This window comes from Lepidochelys kempii, chromosome 10 (assembly GCF_965140285.1).
Source record: "Lepidochelys kempii isolate rLepKem1 chromosome 10, rLepKem1.hap1, whole genome shotgun sequence".
NCBI lineage: Eukaryota > Metazoa > Chordata > Testudines > Cheloniidae > Lepidochelys > Lepidochelys kempii.
In genome coordinates this window covers 28,737,727-28,761,718 of record NC_136389.1, presented here as the reverse complement: position 1 = coordinate 28,761,718, position 23,992 = coordinate 28,737,727, and the positions used below count along the sequence as shown (strand labels likewise).

The window sequence follows — 23,992 nt, the reverse complement described above, 5'->3', positions numbered from 1 at the left end:
ACATGATTTTGAAAAAAAATGCAATGCCTTGCTCACACTCCTTGTCTTGATTGAAATTGGTTTTCAAGTAATGTAAGTGGAGATTCATAACTAGATTTAACTAAATGGATGTCAGGAAATGGAAGTATTAGCCTGGAAAACAACACTAAAGTATGATTTGCACATATATAAAAAACTTGCTTTATAATTTTAATGTAAAGGCCATGATGGATTTTACAGAAACTCTGGATTTATGTTTTTCTTTCGAAAAGCAACAACAATTAAAAATTTGAAAATGTCAAGTCTTTTAAGAAACTTACAAAATAGTTTCTTGAATTATTGTAGATATATCTTGTATTCAAAATGTCTCTCTCAGATGGTTAATTTGGTGGACTTATGTAGAATGATGTTTTAATTGGCGTCTGAAATACCATTTGTGGATTTTGAGGGACCGCTTCCTTGTTTGCCACCCCCCCTTGCCTTTCACTGACGACCCAGAATGACTAATTGTCTACCTGCTTTCAAAGGGTCAAACAAATCTTTACTGCTGTTTGGACTCTTCTCCTGGGCACAGAGTGATCCCATGGAAAGAGTTGTAGGGTTCTACTGTACTACAGATCTCTAATTTTCATGCAGTTTACATAGAATTATATTTATTTCTCACATATAATCATATACCTTTTGCAGTGCATCTGTTTACACTAACATTTCCCATTGGCTACTGACTTCTAATAAGTTCTTATTCAGTATAAACATGTATCAGAAAATTGTTAAGAATTGCAATGAATGTTATTCTTGATATGTCCTAAATTGTTCCCCTTAATACTTGACTTAATGTGTAAATCTCACTGTGCACAGAGGCAGACAATTCACCATTAATACAAAGCTTACTGTCAGTACTCATGCAATAAAGATATGAGCTTCTGTCTGTCCTCCCCATTTCATCTGCCTTTGTGTAATAGTTGGATTTTTTTCTGAAGAGCCACAAACACTTGAAAACTCATTCATAATTGTGTATCAGAGTATTCTTCCCCTGAAGAGTACCTGCATATCTGATTACTGAATGTGTGAAACATTTCCTGAGATGAGAAGAGGATTTGTACACGAAAGGTAGAAGAAGTACACAAATTATATAATGTGCTCTCCAAATAAAATATGTAAAGGTTGAGAAACCAGTTTACTATCTTCAAGAAAGTGAAGCCTTTTGCCAGTTACCGTATTCCCATTTGTACACAATTGTTGAGAAAATAAATTTTCAGCAAATGAATAACTGATGAATGAAAAGGTGACATTACAAATAAGTTGAATTTTGTTTTCCACTGTGCTATTACAAAATAGATCTCCTAGCCTAAGATTTATAACATAAATATGTGCATAATCATATTATGTCTGTTTATGTATATTGTAAAAAGAAAAGGAGTACTTGTTGGACCTTAGAGACTAACAAATTTATTTGAGCATAAGCTTTCGTGAGCTACAGCTCACTTAATCGGATGCATTCAGTGGAAAATACAGTGGGGAGATTTATATACATAGAGAACATGAAACAATGGGTGTTACCATACACAGTGTAACCAGAGTGATCACTTAAGGTGAGCTATTACCAGCAGGGGGGCAGGGGGAGAACCTTTTGTAGTGATAATCAAGGTGGGCCATTTCTAGCAGTTGACAAGAACGTCTGAGGAACAGTGGGGGCGGGGGGGAGGGATAAACTTGGGGAAATAGTTTTACTTTGTGTAATGACCCATCCACTCCCAGTCTCTATTCAAGGCTAAGTTAATTGTATCCAGTTTGCAAACTGGGAGTGGATGGATCATTACACTGAATGCATCCGATGAAGTGTAGCTGTAATTTGCTAGTCTCTAAGGTGCCACAAGTACTCCTTTTCTTTTTGCGAATACAGACTAACATAGATTCATAGATTTTTAGGTCAGAAGGGACCATTATGATCATCTAGTCTGATCTCCTGCACAACGCAGGCCACAGAATTTCACCCACCACTCCTGCAAAAAACCTCACACCTATATCTGTGCTATTGAAGTTCTCAAATCGTAGTTTAAAGACTTCAAGGAGCAGAGAATCCTCCAGCAAGTGACCATGCTACAGAGGAAGGCGAAAAACCTCCAGGGCCTCTTCCAATCTGCCCTGGAAGAAAATTCCTTCCCGACCCCAAATATGGTGATCGGCTAAATCCTGAGCATATGGGCAAGATTCATCAGCCAGATACTACAGAAAATTCTTTTCTGGGTAACTGAGATCCCACCCCATCTAATATCCCATCACAGGCCATTGGGCCTATTTACCATGACTATTTAATTACCAAAACCATGTTATCCCATCATACCATCTCCTCCATAAACTTACCGAGTTTAATCTTAAAGCCGGTTAGATCTTTTGCCCCCACTGCTTCCCTTGGAAGGCTATTCCAAAACTTCACTCCTCTGATGGTTAGAAACCTTCATCTAATTTCTAGTCTAAATTTCCTGGTGGCCAGTTTATATCCATTTGTTCTTGTGTCCACATTGGTACTGAGCTTAAATAATTCCTCTCCCTCTCTGCTATTTATCCCTGTGATATATTTATAGAAAGCAATCATATCTCCCCTCAACCTTCTTTTAGTTAGGCTAAACAAGCTGTCATAAATATAAAGGGAAGGGTAAACCCCTTTGAAATCCTTCCTGGCCAGGGGAAAACTCCTCTCACCTGTAAAGGGTTAAGAAGCTAAAGGTAACCTCGCTGACACCTGACCAAAATGACCAATGAAGAGACAAGATACTTTCAAAAGCTGGGAGGAGGGAGAGAAACGAAGGGTCTGTGTGTCTGTCTATATTCTGTCTTGGCCGGGGATAGACCAGGAATGGAGTCTTAGAACTTTTAGTAAGTAATCTAGCTAGGTACGTGTTAGATTATGATTTCTTTAAATGGCTGAGAAAAGAACTGTGCTGAATAGAATAACTATTTCTGTCTGTGTATCTTTTTAGTAACTTAAGGTTTTGCCTAGAGGGGTTCTCTATGTTTTGAATCTAATTACCCTGTAAGGTATCTACCATCCTGATTTTACAGGGGGGATTTCTTTATTTCTATTTACTTCTATTTTTATTAAAAGTCTTCTTGTAAGAAAACTGAATGCTTTTTCATTGTTCTCAGATCCAAGGGTTTGGGTCTGTGGTCACCTATGCCAAATTGGTGAGGCTTTTTATCCAGCATTTCCCAGGAAAGGGGGGGTGCAAGTGTTGGGAGGATTGTTCATTGTTCTTAAGATCCAAGGGTCTGGGTCTGTAGTCACCTAGGCAAATTGGTGAGGCTTTTTACCAAACCTTGTCCAGGAAGTGGGGTGCAAGGTTTTGGGAAGTATTTTGGGGGGAAAGACGTGTCCAAACAGCTCTTCCCCAGTAACCAGTATTAGTTTGGTGGTGGTAGCGGCCAATCCAAGGACAAAGGGTGGAATATTTTGTACCTTGGGGAAGTTTTGACCTAAGCTGGTAAAGATAAGCTTAGGAGGTTTTTCATGCAGGTCCCCACATCTATACCCTAGAGTTCAGCGTGGGGGAGGAACCTTGACACAAGCCAAGCTCCTTGAGTCTCCTTTCATAAGACAAGTTTTCCATTCCTCGGATCATCCTAGTAGCCCTTCTCTGTATCTGTTCCAGTTTGAATTCATCCTTCTCAAACATGGGAGACCAGAACTGCACACAGTATTCCAGGTGAGGTCTCACCAGTGCCTTGTATAACGGTACTAAAACCTCCTTATCCCTACTGGAAATACCTCTCCTGATGCATCCCAAGACCACATTAGCTTTTTTCACGGCCATATCACGTTGGCAACTCATAGTCATCCTATGATCAACCAATACTCCAAGGTCCTTTTCCTCCTCCATTACTTCTAATTGATGCGTCCCTAGCTTATAACTAAAATTCTTGTTATTAATCCCTAAATGCATGACCTTACACTTGTCACTATTAAATTTCATCCTATTACTATTACTCCAGTTTACAAGGTCATCCAGATCCTCCTGTAGGATATCCCTGTCTTTCTCTAACTTGGCAATACCTCCCAGCTTTGTATCATCCGCAAACTTTATTAGCACACTTCCACTTTTTGTGCCGAGGTCAGTAATAAAAAGATTAAATAAGATTGGTCCCAAAACTGATCCTTGAGGAACTCCACTGGTAACCTCCCTCCAGTCTGACAGTTCACCTTTCAGTAGGACCCGTTGTAGTCTCCCCTTTAACCAATTCCTTATTCACCTATCAAATTTTTTATTGATCCCCATCTTATCCAATTTAACTAATAATTCCCCATGTGGCACGGTATCAAATGCCTTACTGAAATCTAGGTAAATTAGATCCACTGTGTTTCCTTTGTCTAAAAAATCTGTTACTTTCTCAAAGGAGGTGATCAGGTTGGTTTGGCACGATCTACCTTTTTGTAAAACTATGTTGTATTTTGTCCCATTTACCATTGACTTCAATGTCCTTAACTACCTTCTCCTTCAAAATTTTTTCCAAGACCTTGCATAATACAGATGTCAAACTAACAGGCCTATAATTACCCGGATCACTTTTTTTCCCTTTCTTAAAAATAGGAACTATGTTAGCAATTCTCCAGTCATACGGTACAACCCCTGAGTTTACAGATTCGTTAAAAATTCTTGCTAATGGGCTTGCAATTTTATGTGCCAATTCCTTTAATATTCTTGGATGAAGATTATCTGGACCCCCCGATTTAGTCCCATTAAGCTGTTTGAGATTCGCTTCTACCTCAAATATGGTAATGTCTACCTCCATATCCTCATTCCCATTTGTTATGCTACCATTATTCCTAAGATCCTCTTTAGTCTTATTAAAGACCGAGGCAAAGTATTTGTTTAGATATTGGGCCATGCCTAGATTATCCTTGACCTCCACTCTATCCTCAGTGTTTAGCAGTCCCACTTCTTCTTTCTTTATTTTCTTATTTATATGGCTATAGAACCTTTTATTATTGGTTTTAATTCCCTTTGCAAGGTCCAACTCTACTTGACTTTTAGCCTGTCTCACTTTATCCCTACATGTTCTGACCTCAATAAGGTAGCTTTCCTTGCTGATCCCTCCCTTCTTCCACTCCCTGTGTTGCTTTTTCTTAATCACCTCTCTGAGATGCTTGGTCTACAGCTCCTACCTATGAATTTTTTCCGCTTTCTTGGGATGCAGGCTTCCAATAGCTTCTGCAGCTTTGATTTAAAATAATCCCAGGCCTCCTCTACCCTTAGATCCATAAATTCTTCAGTCGAATCCACTTCCCTAACTAATTTCCTTAATTTTTGAAAGTCAGCCCTTTTGAAATCAAAAACCCTAGTTGCAGATTTATTTTTGTTAATCCTTCCATTCAGTTTGAACTGAATTAGCTCATGATCACTTGAGCCAAGATTATCCCCTACAACCATTTCTTCTATGAGGTCCTCACTACTCACCAAAAACAAATCTAAAATGGCATCCCCTCTTGTCGGTTCAGCAACTACTTGATGAAGGAATCCATCAGCTATCACATCTAGGAAAATCTGAGCCCTATTATTATTACTAGCACGTGGCTGCTCCTCTGAAACCTATGTATATTGTGTTCATCATTCGAGTCTCTAGCTCAGTAGTTCTCAAACTTTTGTACTGGTGACCCCTTTCACATAGGAATCCTCTGAGTGTGACCCCCCCCCTTATAAATTAAAAACACCTTTTTATATTTTTAACACCATTATAAATGCTGGAGGCAAAGCAGGGCTTGGGGTGGAGAATGACAGCTTGCAACCCCTCATGTAATACCCTCGCTACCCTCTGAGCAGTCCCAACCCATAATTTGAGAACCCCTGCTGCCTTACAAGGAGGGAAATGATGTAGTTCAAATTACCAGGAGGTTGTTCTTTCCTTTGTCTCCATTCACTACAATGATTTAGAGCAGTGTTTCTCAACCTTTTTGATACCAGGGAGTGGTTTTGCTGCCTTCCTAAACTGGGTCAGGGAGTCCTCAGGGACCAGTGCTGGTCCATGGACTGGTTGTTCAGAAACACTGGATTAGAGAAATGTTTTAATTAGTCAGCTGAAACTTTTATTTTTTATTTCTCTGACTATTTTTATGGGGAAAGTAACACAAAAATGTGAGTCTTTTGCATTGATCTGAAGTTTGTGAAATTCACGATTGTGATCTGTAAATGAAAGGAGTTGCATAGTCATTGTTCAACTACCACAAAACACTTGTTTCCAGCACTTGTGAGTCTTAACTATTGTGGAGGTCATCTCCATTGTTAACACATGAAGGTGTATACTAAAGCCCCAGAATAAACCAAACATTAAACAGTTCTGTATTATAAGTCTAAACATCCTGACCTGCTTTGAGATGCATCATGTGCTATATTATTTTTCACATAAGAAAATCTTTCAAACATTACTAGGAAGCTTGAGTTAGTGAACCTAGATAAATATTGACCCTCTAGACAATTCTGTATCTCTGGGTGGGTACTCTTAGGGGTTTGTTCAGCTAAACACTGACCTGTGTTGAGTTGGTTTGCTTTAGGATTAAATCTCCCATGATCATGTATATTGGGAGAAGTCTATGAACAAAATCACTAATGATAATAATCCTTAAGATGTCAGCTTCCTTTTTGAAAGTATTAGGGACTTGAAATAAAAGCCAGAAATCAAAGATGACAAAATGGCTACTTTTGAACTGAGCCATAACAAAAAAAACTTTATAATGTGATCTTTCAAATGTATTCAGACATAAGATAGTCATGGAATTTCTAAATTGCATTATGTGGAAAATTCCCAATAGTTAAATGACATGTCAAGCATAAGCAGTTATATTACCATATGTGAGTGGCTATCTGAATGTAGCAAGAAGTTGATAACACAATGTTAATGTATGGCTAAGCAGCACACTATAAATGTTTAAGCCACTGAACAAGCAAACAAAATGTCAGAAAAGTAAATGCTGTTGAAACACTGTCACCCAGAATTGTGATACATAGTACAGCTATTTAGAAACATAGAAGTCATATTTTAGGATTTAGAATATATGTTAACATTAAGGCAGCAACTAAAATCAGATGTGCCTATAACATGTATGCTTCCTAGCTAAATAAAATAAGCACCATGCTGCTATTTTTGAATGCTAAATAAAACTGCAGCATTAGCATTCATTATATTAAATTTTCAGGAGTTTTCATTGTAGAAGACAGGTAAAATATCTTCATTCTTTTGTCTGTGCCCATGGGATATCAGAATGAGAGTGACTGATGTTTCCAGCAGTCAGGCTGGAAAGATACTTATTAATATCTTCACGAATAAAATATGAAACATAAAGAAAAAGATCATGGTTTTCTACCCATTTTACTAGTATGTTTAAAACATCTGAAGAATATATTTTAAAGTCCTAATCTGATATCCTTTAATCATTTGATGATTAGTCCTGTTGAGTTCAGTGGGACTACTCACATGAATGTCCCCCACATATGATTATGCATTCCATATTTAAGGGCGGGGGGAAGAAATTAAAAATCCAGTTCTTCATGGATGTTGTGCTGTTTGACACAATCCTGCAATTATTGTAAGTAGCCCCATTCACTTAAACTTAGTGGGCTTAATCATATGAATTTGGGCTGCAGAATCAGGCCCATTGTAAGCAAATATATTCTCTTCAGTATATTCTGCTTATCATCCTGGTAAATTAATGTTAAAAGTGTTTGTTTGTGCGCACCCAAGTTTATTACCAAGTAGTTAATAAATAATGATATCCTTGCAATGATATGATTAAATTCCCTCTTGCACATGGTGACTGCTTTTCCTCTTTGCTAAGCATCCAGTTTCTGACACTTCAGTACTGCAGTCCTGCAATGACTTCAGCAATGTGAGTAATCCTATTGAATTCCATGGGACTATGCATATACTTCAAGTTGAGCATGCAACTAAATCTTTTGAGGATTGGGGTCTGTGTCCTGAGGTCCTATGTTTATTTTCAATTTAGCACCTGCTATTTCCATGATGACTTCAAAAATTAAGATTCCTTAGCATTGTCACAAACTCAGGATTCAGAGTAGCAGCCGTGTTAGTCTGTATCCACAAAAAGAACAGGAGTACTTGTGGCACCTTAGAGACTAACAAATTTATTAGAGCATAAGCTTTTGTGGGCTTAGTATGGCAACTTTCACCTTCCCTGTATATATATATATATATGTGTGTGTGTGTGTGTGTGTATGTATGTATATATATATATATATCTATATATCTTCTTCCTATATGTCCATTCTATGCGTCCGATGAAGTGGCCTGTAGCCCACGAAAGCTTATGCTCTAATAAATTTGTTAGTCTCTAAGATGCCACACGTACTCCTGTTCTTTTTACAAGCTCAGGATGGTGATCGCTTGTAGCTTTTGGACTTAACATGAAAAGAAATATTCAAAATTGAAACAAATATTTAGAAATTATTTTATGGTATCTGTATATATGTGCTGAGTTAACTGAATGAATCTGATGAATCTCAAACATTTGAAAACATGGTTTACATTTACTACATTCAGGGCTAAAGCTGGTGGAATAATTCATGACCATAATGTTCATTGCAAATTGTCATGTTTTTAAATAAATGTTTTCACTATTTGACTAATTTTATTTGACTCGGGAGTTAAGTCAAATATGGTCAGGTACAGAATACATCAGCTATAAGTTGAATGGCTCAGAAGGTCTTTTTTTATTTTGTAATTTTTTTTTTGTGAAAATTGTTCTATCAAAATGTTGAGCTTGTTATAAACAATTGATTGCAATGCATTTTTTCCCATAGGCAAACAATACCTTATTACAATAATAATGCATTCAAGAAGATTGTCTATGACAATTATGATTTTGCTCAGGAGCATGTTTGAAAACGTGGTACTTTTTGCCAAATAAAGCTGTGTCTTCTGACAGAGTTGTCCTTATATTGTTGGTCTAATCCAACTCCCATTCCAGTCAATGGGATTCTTTCCATTGAATTCAGTGGAGCTGGATAGAGACCAACATTTCTAAATTCATAAATATTGGTTTTTTCTAGTGAAAATACTCATTACATTAAAATGGTGTGTTATATTTTTGCATAGCTGTGATGACCAGGATAGTGCAAGTTCATCATTCCTTTTTCCATCTCCTTTTCAGCAGGACAATTAGGGAAAAAAAGGGAGAATATAAAAGGAAAAAGAGGGAAAGAAAAACGAAAAAGGTGACTAAATGAAAACAATCCCCTCCAAAAAATTTTCAAAACCAAAAACTTTACATTATTTTTATAATACAGAAATAAAATATTGTTCCTTTTCAAAACCTGCAGAACAAAAATTACTTCATCATTTTCTCCTGACTTCCCCTTCTCTCTCATCCCTACCCCCCATTTTCAAATGGCTTTACTTATATCTCCTGTGCTCCCCTGATAAAGTGATTCAGCCTTGGTCTGGAGAGACCACCTCTAGGAGTAACAACCTTTGCATCCACTAGGGATGGTGCCAATTTTAATGCTAGTTAATATGATGTGGACATTCTTTTCTATGAAATGGACTGAGACCAATTAATTTTGTATAGTTTAAGTCACAGAACAGCCATCAGATTCATTCAGTTAATTCAGTTTTGGTTACTACCCTTACTGAATGTTAGCTTGGCAGGAGCCTGATGCTGTTCTCCAGAGGTTTCCTATCATTCTCTACTGCTGTTGTATCTCAATCTTTCTATGTTAGGACTTGATCTTCCTCCATGGAACTCAATGGGAGTTTTGCCTTTGACTGGAATCAGGATGTGGTCTGACTGTTAGTGAATTAAAACATTTGACAAGAACTAAAAAATGAAAAACTGGCCACCTTGATCTGTGAATAATAGAACTGAATTAAGATGTCAGCCAGAAAACCCTGCTGAGTTAACTTCTGTAGATTCAAGCAGATAAACATACAAACTTCCCTTCTGTTCCCCTTTTGTTCTCATATTATGCTATTTGACCTTTCAATTTTTTAAGTGCCCCCTCCTCCTGCTTTGATGATGCATCCACCTCAAGCTCTCACTCTGCTATTCTCTTTGACAGCCTCTTTTTTTTTTTTTTTTTTGTCTCTGGTACTTGGGCAGATTAATTGAGAGAGATTTATTGAGACAGATTGGATAACAGAGTACCTCTGCATTAGTTTGGGTCCTCAAAGTAATGATTTCATTTAGAACACTAAGTCACTTGTCACTTTAATATACGTATGTAGAGAGCCTCTCACTGTGGTGCTGAAGTGGGTGCAGACATATTTTAAATTGCTAAGTCTCATTTTTAAACAATCCCCAATGTTATGAATGTAATCCTTATTTTTGCTAGTGAATCTTCTGCAAAGTTTTTTTATTATATTCCACTTCATATAACATCATCTACCTATGAATCTCCTTAATGCATTTCACAAAGTTGAATGAGTTAAGCCTCACAACACACCCTTTAGGTAGGGAAGTATTATCCTTATTTTATACATGGAAAAACAGGCACAGAGAAGTTAATTGTCATGCCCAAGGGTGCACAACAATTTAATGACAAAGCTGAGAAGGGAACCCAGAAGTCCTAACTTCCAATATAGTGCTCTAAATACTATAGCTTTATTAATCTGTATTAAAGTTGTGTTTAGAAGCTCCACCTGCAATCTGGCCCCCAAAATGCTCGGTGCTGTACAAACACACAGTAAGAGACTGCTCCTGCCTTGAAGTGCTTCCATTCTAAATAGACTAGACAAACAAACAGTGGAAGGGGAAACAAAAGCTCAGAAAAGTGACTTGCCCAGGATCACACAGCAGGTCAGTGGTAGATCAGTAAATAGAGCCCATTTTTCTTACTCCTGGCTCAACATCCTTTCCACTGGACCTCCAGTGCGTCACTGGACCATGCTTCCTGTTTGCTAACATCCAAATAATCTTTCATTGTGCCAAAATCTCAGTAAAAGCAGGCTCTTTCATGGGGACAACAGATTCGGTTGCATGCGTTAAATATGGCTTCAATAGGTGCAAGGGTATATTTAAAGACTCGTGGATTTTAACAATAGAGTAGGTCCTTTAGTCTGCCTGCTGCTTCTGGTGTGTGTGTGAGTGAGAGAGAGAGAGAATAATGTGGAGATTATCCCTCTTCTATATTACTATTTTATTCTCACATACATAATCCGCAATGTGTGTTGGAACTTAAGTGGGTCGATTTGGGAATTGGTGTGTGTAAAGGTCCTGACAGTGCCTTTTGTTTCTGCTATGTATTCAAAGACATGTATCGTGTCCACAAAAAGAATTAACCAGCGAGTCTAAAGTAGCAAAAATTAAGGGTGATCTGTGGCCTTTGCATTCAAATTAGACATAGCATAATTATGTGATAAGGTGGCATTATTTCCAGATAAAACATGTACTTGAGGTAGGATCAGACACCATCTTTCTTGGTGAAGTCTTTTGAGCTTCTTGAGAACACTTCTAATCAACTTGCCACTAACTAAGATGAATCACAGAAAAGACTTACTTTCCAACAATGGAAGCCGAGGAGAATTATTCCTCATGTCCCTAAAACATCCTTCCAAGAGATTGAAAAACAAAGTTGTGAGGTACAGGCAGCCTGTCACAATAGGTGTTGCCAGCATTAGAAATATCGGAAGTTTGGGGGTTGTGCTCACTCTGAAAACTATCCTGTGATGTGCCTAAATGGGTGCAAAGTTGGTAGATGTTATGAGATAAATCAAAAAAATTCCAAAGCTCCACAGGTTCCTAGGGACAAGTCTGTGGCCATGGTACATACTGATGCCAGTAGCCTTATGAAATGCATATGAGAAGGATCACTTGTAGCTTTTGGACTTAACATGAAAAGAAATATTCAAAATTGAAACAAATATTTAGAAATTATTTTATGGTATCTGTATATATGTGCTGAGTTAACTGAATGAATCTGATGAATCTCAAACATTTGAAAACATGGTTTTCATTTACTACATTCAGGGCTAAAGATGGTGGAATAATTCATGACCATAATGTTCATTGCAAATTGTCATGTTTTTAAATAAATGAGAGCGAGAGATAGGTCCTGGAGTTTACAGTCAGATGAATAGGAAAAACATTTAAATCCAGAGTCTTTATGGTGGCTTTCTCTGATATTATCCAAATTCCATGTGGTGGGGCCAGCAAGACAGGAGGAACTTCATAATCTGAATAAATGAATGAGATAATGATGTAAAGAAAAGGCACTTAAATGTATTCAGCAGTAAAATAACTTTTGCTGAAGAAGGGAGCCAGTGAAGATGTGATGGGCTGCATCAGACTGCTGCCACTGAAAAATTACAAGATTGGGGTGATTGTTTAAACTGAGCTGGGAAAAAGCCAAAAGCAAAAGGTGTGGAGGAACACTCAAGTCAGATGAAAACAATCTGCTAAGGATGTAAGTAGTACAAATGTAAATCTATATCTAGTAATGAAGGATAGGACAGAAATTTCATCTGGAATATTGAGTCCTGCCTCTGATAGGTCAATGGTGCTAGCCTCTGTTGTCTACCTGTTACATTTTCAAGCAAGTACCTTTGTGTTTTCTCCCATTCTGCCCCTCAGGCTTGAGAGGAGCTCCTTCTAAAGACCCACAAACTCATTATCCTCCTTCAAATCCCTTCTTAAAAATTTTCCTTTGTCATGATGCATCCAAAAACCTGACTGTGGTTGGGCCACTGGTGTGCTGAGACCACTGCCGATTGTACTCATAGACGTACCACGCTTGACATGGTTTCCATTATATACAGAGTATACAGTTTGGTTTAATGGCTCTCAGCACACCAACTATAAAAAATTTTCCATCACCCCTGCTTGTACTGATCACTATCACCAAATTGTTTCCTTGTACTCCACTCCCTGTCTGTCTGTATCTATCCATTGTTTCTTGTCTTATATACATGGATTGTAAGCTTATTGTTCTGTGTCTGTGTAGACCTAGCAAGATGGAGGTCATGGTCCATGACTAGGTCTCCTATGTGCTATGATAATACAAATAATAAAATAATAATAATACATCTCTCTGAATGCATTTATGGTGCTAGTCTCTGTGCTTCAAGGTGAGAATACAGTACTTGACTTCTTTTAGAATCTGATAAAACTGCAAGTGTGGATGCCTAAGAGCCATTATACTATCCTCTGGTAAGCCTTCTTAGTTCCCTAGAATGTTGATGGAAAGTCTGGGTGCTGATAAAGGACAGTATGTGGGTGTCATCTCTAGTGAAATGGTAGCTAAGTGGGAATAACTAATTGCTTGCTATGGAAACCAGATGGCTTCCTAGAGTCTGGATTGAGGAACAGTAAGGAAAAGTTGCTATCTTTCAGGTATTAGTAATGGGAATGTATAGCTCAAATAAAAGAAAGTAGGACCACAGTAGTATATTTTGAAAAAGCTGACAAAACAAATGGTTAGATATTTGCCCTGGAACAAAAAAATAAAGCTTCTTGGCCTCTTGTTTAATAGAGTATCATAGAAGCTAATATGCTTCATGGTATCAGCTGCATGTTGTTAGATTCAGCGCTGTGCTCCATGTCCCACAATAATAATGCAAGTCCATTATCAACAACTTATTGAAGACCAAAAGTTCTCATTTAGCAAAGGACAGCAGAATAATTTGGAACTGAAGAAAAATTGAAGACAAATCATTATTTTCTTCAGAAACTGGGATTGCTCTATGGAATGTGTAAAACACTACCCTGGGGAAGACTTGCACGAGACCAAGAGGTCAGCTGGTGGGATTTAAAAACTTATTTGTTGAATTCAGGTTGCAATATAAAACATGGTTCAGTAAAGAATCAGTGCCTTTTCTGGATTATATGAGAAATCTCTGTTCTCCTTTGAATAATGGCAGTATGTGAGTGGAATGTTTCAACTTTTTGTTCTGAGGTGCAGATGACAGCTTTATCAGGATCCCAGAGCCTTTATGTTTGGTTTTATCCTTGTTAAATATCAGAAGTGTAGGTTGTTTTTTGTTTGTTTGTTTTAAATCACTTCTAAAGCATTTGTATACCATGTATGAGATGGGACTCTCTTGTTACTGTTATCTGGGAAAATCTTGGTATTACTTTCTGGATCAGGGACTGACTGGCTCATTTAAAACATCCAGGGCTTGACTCTCCTTTCCTTATGTAAGGGGACTCTTGATCCCTTCCTAACATTCAGTGGGAGTGTTTTGGTTGGCTAGCTACCAGTACTAAAGGGGGAAGGGTCTATGGGAAATCAGGACCCTGAGACTGACAGTCCCCAGGAACAATGGGGAGAGGCCAATGCTCCAGGTCAGCCTGAATGACAGGGCGGGCAGGCTAATCAGGGAGTCAAGAGGCCAGGGAGGTCCTGTCCTGTCCTCCGTGTGAGCTGGAATTGCCTGGGTCAGACAGAGTGGGGCCCAGCTAAGGAGAAAGCAGGGGCGCAAGCTGAGCTGGGGAGCAGAGCTGTGCCAGATCCAGAGAGAGCAGACCCTGTCCTGGGAGCAGAGCTGCAGCCCCAAAGCTAGAGGCACAGCCCAGAGAGAGCAGACTTGCCCTGGGAGGACAGCTGCAGCAACCAGAGCCAGAGGGGCCAGAAAAGCAGCCCACAAAGCAGGTCAGTGCTTGGAGCAGAGTCACAGAAGCAGCCTGCAGAACAGACCTGTTCTGGGAGCGGAGCTGTAGCAACCAGAGGCAGAGGGGCCAAAGAAGCAGCCCAGGGAGGTGGATGAAGAGCAGCAGTGTTGAATCAGAGTGGTGGAGCTGGGACTGGAGCAGTCTGGAGCTGGGTGCGGTGAGCAGCTGGGGAGCACAAGGGGGACCCTGGGCAGAGGGCTTAGCACAGGCAGATGCCTCAGCCAAGAGGCTCTGCAGGCCAGCCTTGGATCGTAACCCCGACAGGGCGGGGGCAATGCTGGGAAGAAGGGTCCTACCACTTAGAGCCTGACAGCATGTGGCCACCACCAGAGCAAGTGTCCAACCCACAGCATCCCTACAACGCAGCCAGGGCCTGAGAGGAAGGCCTGGGACTTACAAGGAACAGACTGTGAACTGCCCTGACATTCCAGAGACACTGCTAGTGATGTTCCCTGCCACAGAGCGGGGTGATGTGTTTCCTTTAACCTTTCCCATTTTTCCTTATTCTTTTTAAAATTAATTGTTGATTAAATAACTTGCATTTGCTTTAAACTGTATGTAATGGTCAGTGGGTCAGAGAAGTGCCCAGTGCAGAGAGAGAGTACCCTGGAGTGGGGACACCCTAGCCTCTGTCCTAGGTGACCACAGCAGGGCTGAGGGTCGAGCCCCCCAGGAATCCTGAGCCCAGCCTTGTTGGGGTTACGAGGACTCTGCCAGACAGGAGGCCACTGGGTAAAGGAAGTGGGAGCGAGGACTCAGATCCTTTCGCTAGCCGGGGTTCACCTGGGTAGTGCAGAAGTCAGGAAAGTTCCCCACAATAGCGGGACTATTCCCCTGCTTACACTTACATTGATGTAAATTCAAAGCTTCTCCACTGAACTTAGTGCACTTACAGTGGGGTGAAATAAGCAGAAGTGAGAGGAGGATGAGACTTAATAGCTTTTATTTTCTCTTACCTTTAACACTGAGTTTTTCTTGTGATTAAATGTGATTAAAAATGTGTAACATAAGTACAAATATTTGAATTTTCTCTGCACACACCTAATTATGGCTTGGTAAATTCAAACACATGGTATATTTAAGAGATGATATATTAACAACTGAGAATTAATCAGAACTGCAGTTTTCTGAGTCAGCAAGCATCTTTAATATTAATCCTTTTGCTCTTGGGCTACTGCATTAGCGTCATTCATGTGTACGTATTCTGAGATGATATGTATTTCAATTATATTTTCAAGGGCTGTAGTTAGAACTGTGCAAAGTTTTTGTAATGAAAAGATAAACCAGTTCAGTTTTCCCAGTTTAGGCTTCTTATTTAGTGAGTAATGGTAGTATGCTTAGTGCTGTGCAAAACAATGAGGAAGACATCTTCCAAAGTGTTTATATTCTAAATCAGGCAATACAACTGAGGCCTTGAACCAGGGCATCCCCTGGCTCGCACTATGGCTGCCACCTAGCAGCTCACCTCAACTAGCAGAGAATGCGGCCAGTGAAGCTCTAGCTTGCAAAGGGTCCCACCCACAAAGCTCCTGACTGGGGAGATGACCAGCTGCACTGATTGGCTGGGACATCCTATTTAAATCCTAAAGAGGCTCAGGAAGTTGTCTGCGCAGCTAGGTGAATCCCTGGCTGGCTGTTACTATAGATCCTGCCTATTTATTTGACTCCTGAGCTCTGACTTCTCAGTCCAAAAAGTTCATTTTTGCACGGAGGTGGGAGAGGGGGAAGTGAAGTTTCCGAGTTGTTACTATACGAGTTTTTAAGGACAGTTAATTATGTCCCTAAGTAGACCAAAACTCCAAAGAATCTGTACTTCACTCTTGCTTTCCTTATGTATTTATTGTTTCTGACAAAGAAACTACACTGATATAAAAGAAAAGGGGTGCCACAAGTACTCCTTTTCTTTTTGCGAATACAGAGTAACACGGCTGCTACTCTGGTACACTGATAAACAAGCTTAAAAACTCATGTAGTATAATGATATTTTGTTCATATTTTTGAATAATGAGTGAAAATGATGTTTGTTCATATTTTTGAATAGTGAGTAAATAGATGCTTTGGGATTATTCAAATATTTTATCTTACTAACAGTAAGATACACTTTGCTTTTAGTGATATTGTATGTTCAAACTGTGTTATAGGCCTGGCTACAAAAGACAAAAGCAAAGAGATTAGAAAAGAGATGTTCTGGCACTCAGACCTTAACATTGTGCCTTTAATTTCTTTATTTTTCTTCCTTTGTACTGTAGTTTGAGTCAAGACTGGGAAGGGAGCACAGATTAACTACTTTACCTTTGAATTTCCTCCTTTCTGAGGGTCAAGGTTGGACCCTGTACATTGCTTCAATAGTTATTTTTTTGCAGTTGAATTATAGTTCTTAATTTAACACTATATTCTCTAGCCAGATACTGTTTAATGGCACAGTACAGTATCTGTGACTTTTGTCTAGCATTTCTTAGGTCCTTTTGCTGACGTTTTCTGTAACAATGCACCTCCCATCACCTTCCCCTGCCCCCTTTAGAACCTCATTTAAGCATTATTGTTCTAAAACTACTTTCATTTAAAAATACTAATGAGAGAAAATTTCCAGGCACCACAGTATCTTAACTGGCTTGAGGCTTTCTAGTATTTCATCCTACAGTGTATACAATGGGTCAGATGATGCAGTTGACGACTCCAAATTAAGGAAATAACACCTGATTTCCACGAAGTTTACTGTTTCCCCGGGTATCTCATAGATCAGCTGATTCAATCCTATTCAAGCCAATGGGAACCTTTCTCTTGCCTTCGGTGGGTGTTGGATTGGGCCCAGAGAGAGGGATGAAATTAGAATAGCATGGCTTTGACACATGCTGTTCAGTCAGAGAATGTGTGCTATATGAAGCCTCTAATGGCAGTGCAGTCTTCTCAGTAACAAGGTGATTGTTGAGAGAGCAGGCATATGAACTATCAGGTGATACCACAATACAATCTAATCTATTAATATATTATGATTATATATTTTTTCTCAAAGTAAAAAACTATATTTGAATAATGAATCACGTTTTGACATGTTTTCCAGAATGACCCTGCATATTATTTTTTTCAAACAGTATTTAAATTACTATGAAAAATAACAATTAATTTTCATTCTACCAGAGATGAATTGTTGTTTAACTTAACTTAACTTCTGAATACTTTTCTATGCTGCTATGGAAACACAATTAACATCTAAAATATTTTTTTAAATACATAAGGTGGCTATTTTTCTATATCTCATTTTAATCTCCTAATACTCCTGTGGCTGAAGCGTTTAACAAATATGTTGACACTTTCTGCTGCAGTAGTTTATTTATCTCTTTCTTAATGTACTTGGTTAATAAAAATAAAGTGCCTATCTTGAGTTTTCTAGCTACCATAAGGTAAGAATGTATATAATTTACAGAACTAAAGCTAAATGGTTTCCAGAGATCACTTAAATATAAATATAAATTCCCAACTCTTAAAGCCAACGTATAATTAATGTCTCAGTATTAACCACTAATATAAAACTTGTGGGTGATAGATATTAAAAATCCCTGACTCTCTAGACCATAGAATTAGGATATAATGATAAATTATTTAAATTGACCAAAAATGTGTGGATTGAAGCTGCAGAAATTTTCCGTATAAAGTTTTCCAAAGCCACCTGGTATGTTGTTACAATTTTAAGAAGCAGAGTCAAATAACTACAGTAGCATGTGATGTGCTAAGCAAGTTTATGAATAGTACTCTACTGTATGTTATATATACAGCTGTGGTACTGTACAGTAGCTCGTGATATAATATCTTGGTTACTGAATTCTTGGGTGTACAGTAAAGTCTGAATAATTTGAGGTTTTTTATTTGTATCAAATATGTTGATGTGTTTTATGCACAAAATAATTGTAGCCAGTCTATTCTGATTTTAAGAGTGCCAGGTTGGTTTTATGGTGAACATACTGGATTAGCAATTGGGAATTCTAAGGGTCAGTTCCAAGCTCTGCCACATATGTTCTCTGTGTTTTTGTTCAAGTCACATAAGGCTGATCCAAAGCCCACAGAAGTCAATGGGAAAGACTCCCATTAACTTTACTGGGCCTTGGGGAAGGCCCAAATATTTATATATTTAAATATTTATGCTTCAATCTGTAAAATGAGATCATACTACTTCCTTACATCACAGTATTATTGTGAGGTCCTCAGGTACTATAATGATAAGATACACATGAGTAAGTAGATATTCCTGAGATGGATAACTGAGACAAAGATGGCAAAATAGAAGAGATAAATAACAGTGGAATACAGTACTCCCAAATGTGAATGTGTTAAGAATCAGCATTGGAAGGTATTTATTGGTCATTTAGTTTTGTTGTTCTTGTTGTTGATTTCAATCTCAGCTCTAAAATTTAATTCATTAATTAATTTTAGTTCTTGATTTGAACATAGAGAAAATAAATAACCAAAGGGAATCAACCTTCCTTTATAATTAAACTCCCAAAGATAATAAAGACTACGTAAATGTAATAAAACAGACAAGCATATCCCAAAGCCCTTATATTAGTAAGATCCACTTGGACTAGTACTTACCTGCTAAAATATACTGTCATGGTAACCTTCTGTTCTGTGTGCTGATTTAGAATGAAGTCCTTGCCAGTATCTTTAAATGAGATTCCCATGTAATAAACAATGGCCAGTCTTTTCAAACCTGGGTGCCCAATCTTAGGCTCAAATACATTTTTAAACTCCCAATTACAAGCAGACAGATTTTTTATAAAATTATAGAGCACCTGCAACTTCCCATGACTTCAATAAAACCTGTGGATGCACAGCAGCTTTGAAAATGAGGAGACTTTTGTTGAGGAGCCCAGAATACCAATTTAGGAGTATAGGTTTGGGCACCCAGGTTTGAAAATTTTGGCTAATAATTTTAAATATAAATTACATACCCATAGAACCACAACCAGGTGGATTTGGCACTACTTGGGATATGGAACAAATTGCAAGATTGGGTTCTCAATCTATGGCAAAGTGGGAATAGACCACAATTCCCCTGATTCCAAGTTCACCTGTTTTTAGCACCTATACCATACTTCATTGTGCCATTGTGATGCTTACTCTCATTGTGTGTCATCAAAATAAATATTGCTATTAAGGGCCAGATGATACCTTCCTGTCTCACGTTTTGGATGTTGTGTTACTCAGAGTAGTCCCATTTCAATTTGACCCTAAATATTTAGGTGAAATAAAAGTTATTATTCCTAGGTACGATTATAAAATTAAGTCATGCCTGTCATCAATTCTAGCCAAAGTTTTAGAAGCCATGGCTGTGATTAATAAATAGCTTCAGATTGATAAAAGTAAGCTAGTTTTGTGCTACTCTAAACTGTGCTACAAACAGAAATGCAACAAAATGACTACAGTTAATGTGGTAGCAGCTGTATGGTTGCCATTACATTAAGTGACTTAATAAATACTGATCTTGAAGCAATAAATCAAAATGCAAACAATCAGCAGTAATCAAGTAACCAAAATACTTCAAGCACTTAAAATATATGAAATGAACACTTCAATCAAGATGGGCACCTGCACATGTTCTGTCTGTTAATCTAATTATTTTCTATAATGAAACCTAACTTTTGACAGGTTTCAGAGTAGCAGCCATGTTAGTCTGTATCCGCAGAAAGAAAAGGAGTACTTGTGGCACCTCAGAGACTAACAAATTTATTTGAGCATAAGCTTTCACGAGCTACAGCTCACTTCATCGAATGCATGCAGTGGAAATGAAGTGATGAAGTGAGCTGTAGCTCACAAAAGCTTATGCTCAAATAAATTTGTTAGTCTCTAAGGTGCCACAAGTACTCCTTTTCTTTTTGCGGATACAGACTAACACGGCTGCTACTCTGAAACCTATTTTATAGTTAATGTCAGATTCTGGCCACTAATGCAAAGGTAAAAACCACAACCTTTTTGCAGACACTCACAGTATCATTTTTTCCAAGAAACTCTGCTCTGTTAGGCAAATTAAATCACATCTTTTTAAAGGGAAATTAAATCCAAAATTCTATTTTATATGCTAAATTCTCAGTCCTGGAGTCTGATTTGCATAAATGTAAAGGTCCCTTTTCGTGGACCCAGTTGCAGATTGGGGTCCCTTAAGCCCTGAGCCAACAGAAAGCCTGACACACACAGGCTTCATACATGTGCTTAGCTCCATACGTACACTTCAGTGGGAATTTTCAGAGTGCATAAAATTAAGCATCTGCATAAGTCTTGGCAGGATCATGGCTTTAGTTTGTTAAACAAATTGACAAAAGCCAAGTTATACAAATTTACAGCAATTTTAACATACGTAGTGGTGTCTTTTTCTTTTCCTATACGATAACTTTTCTTATATTGGGCAAGAACTTTTCTATTATTTACAGATTTTTTTTTAGAAATTTACTGATAGAAATATAAGGCTGTCATGATTGAAACATTTGTCATTACTCTGTATTAACTATGTAATCTCACTGAAAACTCAAAGTTAATTTCACCTATAAGAGAAAGTGTCATTCATTTTACAATAGAGTTTTAGGAATTGCCAATGAAATTGTCTGTTGTAATGACTGATACACACTGTATGTTTGAAACAATAAATCTCCAATCCTACAGTATTTTAAAGGCTTCAATCATCCAAAAGTACATGAGCATATTTTAGCATCCTTTTCAGTTTGGTAGAGTGTTGACTAATATTGAGGAGGGACATAGTGTGACCAGATAGCCAGTGTGAAAAATTAGGATGGGGGTGCAGGGTAATAGGTGCCTATAGAAGGCAAAGTCCTGAATATCAGGACTGTCCCTATAAAATCGGGACATCTGGTCACCTTAGGAGGGAGGCAGCATTCATAAGTACAATACCTTTTAAAAACAGAGTCAAGAGGAAATTGCTTTGCTTTTTTATATACCATACAGTTGAGCTGTCTTGCAATGAATTCATTTATTCAGCACACCAGTTTGCTATGAGCAGCAATGCAGTCTAACTGGAATTACAGTTTGGACGTTTCAGTGCAGTGAAACAATTCAGGAGTTTTACACAACTACCAATGCAGGAATTGAGATCAGGTGGGTCACTTCAAAAATCATTCCTTAGGAGACTGAAGACAAGGTGGGAAAGCCTGTGACTGTGGAATTCTCTTCCCCAAGCAGTCTTATAGAGCCAAAATTTACTCCTGGGGGAATTCTGCACCAAAAAAATTAAAAATTCTGAACCAAAAAATATCTGCATATTGGTCAAAATAACACAGTAGAATCAAGCTGGTTTAAATTATTTTGGTAATTTATTTAAACTACTATACAATGGATGGCGAATGGGGGTGGAGAGCATTGGAGGAAATCACCAACCCCCCTCTGTCTAATAGTAATATAGCTAGTATTGACCCTGTACTTCTAGTTATTATTCAACAAATATATGCGGCAATATGCTCACTGTTACATCATAGGCAACTGAAGAGCAAGTGAGGGCTGGGGACTCAAACTTGCAATTTATACTGGCTTCTGACCATCCCCAAAAAGGTCAGTCGCAAACACTTCATGGAGGACATTCTGATAAGAAATTTTTTCAGTCCAAAAATTTAGACCAGTTCTAATCACTAAACCACCATAAGCATTTGTAAGGCCATACTGTCCTTTACAATAAGGCTCTTTTACACCATTCTGGCAATGTAAAGGAGCCTTTAAATTTGTACACCTGTTCTATACTCCTGGGGGAAATCACAAGGACAATGAGAACAATTCACTAAGCAGACAGGCTGCTACGTTCTGCTCTGCTTGAGAGAACAGAGCCTGCCCCACACCTACCTCTTCAGAAACACTCCAAAGCCCTGTCCCTCCACGCTGAGCATGCCACAATAGCAAGCGAGAGGGACACTGTGTGTGTCTCTCTCTCTCTCACACGTATGATTGCCCACCTCCTCCCCCATGTAGTGATTTACATCTCTACCAGCTGCTCTGTGTGCCCAAACTGACCTGCCTGCAATGCTGGACAGGGGATGCATGACTTCTCTTGTGGCTTCCCTTTGCTTCCCCATCAGAAGTCATTTTCTGTGGAGAAGCACAGAAATCTGAGGGGGCCATGAATTCTGTGCATGCAAAGTGACGCAGAATTCCCCCAGAAGTAAAAGTTTATTGGTCTTCAGACTCATTTGTTACTCACTGTGGTTTTTATATGTTCTCCATTACCATACTGTATGAGTGCCTTTGTCTTCAAGTGCATTTATGCTTATAACAGCTCCTTGATTTAGGGAAATCATGTTATATCGGACTCTTATCTGATCAGGGGGATATGTTCAGCGTATGCTCTGATTTGAGTCGGTTTAATGTGACATTTAATACATCAGTTCACATTTTTTGTCTTTCTATATACACCCAGAGATTCCATAAGGAAGAACTAAGTTGCTGAAGTGTTTGTGTATTCTGGCTTTGTGAAGCAAACAAGCTAGCTTTCCCAGATGATCATTCATACTGTTTCAGGGAAAATAAAGACATAACATGCAGTATATTTAACTTAAACCTTATGGAGTAATTGAAGGCCGTTTGCTGTAAGAGAATTTGAATTCTTCAAGTGTTTCTTTACACATACCTATCTTTGTCAGAGATTTTAGAGTTGCAGTTTTCTGTTCTATATTTTATACACTTATGATTCTTTTGATTTCCACTTTTTTGGCAATTACTATCTTTGTGCAGTTGCGTACAATACAAGTTAATAGGTATTGTGGATTAGTAATAATGCTTTCTTTTGGAAGCATGTTAAATTGAGCTGTTTTGAAATCTGATGGTTTTGATGTATCATACAAAACTTATGTGAACTTACTGTGTTGCTTCTTTCATTTTATTCAGAGCTCCATAAGCTTTCCATTTTAAGAAAAGGATTCTACCACTCAATACAGGCCCATATCTGATATCTATATAAAAAAATATGTAGAAAAAAATAGAAGAGTGTGACATATAGAAAGTAATCAAAGAAGGAAAAACAGGAATTGAATTCTGAGCTCTTTAGCCTATTCTTGTAAAAGCTCGTTCTTATTCTTTCTAGCCACTACAGAGCTTGACAAATTTTCCATGCATCTCCTAGCAAGGTTATGAAACCAGTGAACCAGAGGCAGATTCAAAATCTAACCATGGTGTGGGGAGGGGACCTGTCAATAATGCCCAAGGGCACTGGCCTACCAGAAGTACAGCTTCTGAGAATAGGAGGAACCTGGGATTACTGATAAGGTGCTGGCGCTAGAGCTGGTTTGATATTCCATGTTTTGAATTCGTCAGAGTCATAGGTATCTTGTATATTTGAATCTCTTGCCCTTCCCCATCTCCAGCTGCTGGAAGGGAAAATAATATTTTGGTCTCTTCTAAAGCTATTTGAAGGTG

The 23,992-nt window shown here is 38.3% G+C and overlaps 1 protein-coding gene across 12 annotated transcripts in view; it reads left to right on the top strand.

Annotated features, from left to right (window-relative positions):
• Positions 1-23,992, top strand: part of RBFOX1 (RNA binding fox-1 homolog 1) — a 2,430,619-nt gene that overhangs the window by 1,055,480 nt on the left and 1,351,147 nt on the right. The window lies entirely within an intron of this gene.